The sequence below is a fragment of the Mandrillus leucophaeus genome, unplaced genomic scaffold (genome assembly GCF_000951045.1).
Source record: "Mandrillus leucophaeus isolate KB7577 unplaced genomic scaffold, Mleu.le_1.0 Scaffold908, whole genome shotgun sequence".
Taxonomy (NCBI): Eukaryota; Metazoa; Chordata; class Mammalia; order Primates; family Cercopithecidae; genus Mandrillus; species Mandrillus leucophaeus.
This window is the reverse complement of record NW_012109897.1, coordinates 620,963-621,844: the sequence shown is the minus strand read 5'-3', so window position 1 is coordinate 621,844 and position 882 is coordinate 620,963.

Sequence of the window (882 nt, the reverse complement as noted above, 5' to 3'; positions counted from 1 at the left end):
TTAAATTTATTTCATTGGTGCTTTATAGTTTTCCTTATAGAGACCTCCACACTCTTTAGATAAGTTAATTTATATGTATTTAATTTTATGTGTGGCTACTGTAAATGGGATTTCTTTTTTTTTTTTTTTTTTCCAAGTTTTTCATTGTATTTAGAAATGCAAATTAATTATGCATATGGATACGGCATCCCGAAACTTTATTGAATGTATTTATCAGTTCTAATAGTTTTTCGGGGGAGTCTTTAGGTTTTTCCAAATATGTGATCACATAATCTGCAAACAAGATAGTGACTTCCAAAAAGTACAGTAGAGAAGGAGGTGGGAAAATCACTTTATGGTGGAGAAACCTAATCAACATTGCCCCAGCCAGGTGACCAGGACTAAGCCATGTTGATGGAGTATACTGTAGACGGGATGGGATGGGAATGGCACTTCCCTCTGCAATCTTCCTTACAAAAACACATAATTCCAGTCAGATCATAAGAAATACATCAGAAGAATTTTAGGAGAGGACATCCTACAATATATCTGACCAGTATTCAAAGTGTCAAGGTCATCAAAAACAAGGCAAGTGTGAGAAACTGTCACAGCCAAGAGGAGCCATGGCTAATTGTAATTGTAATGTGGTACCCTGGATGGGGTCTTGGGACAGAAAAGGTATGTTAGGGCAAAACCAAGGAAATCGGGACCAAACATAGACTTTAATTAATAATGATGTATTATATTGATTAATGTATCAACAATTATTATTGCCATAATAATTATGACAAATGGACCACAATGTAAGATTGTAGGAACAGGGTAAATTTAGGGCAGATGAGAACTTTCTGTGTTTTCTCCAACTTTTCTGTGAGTCTGGAAGTACTCTAAAATAAAAACACT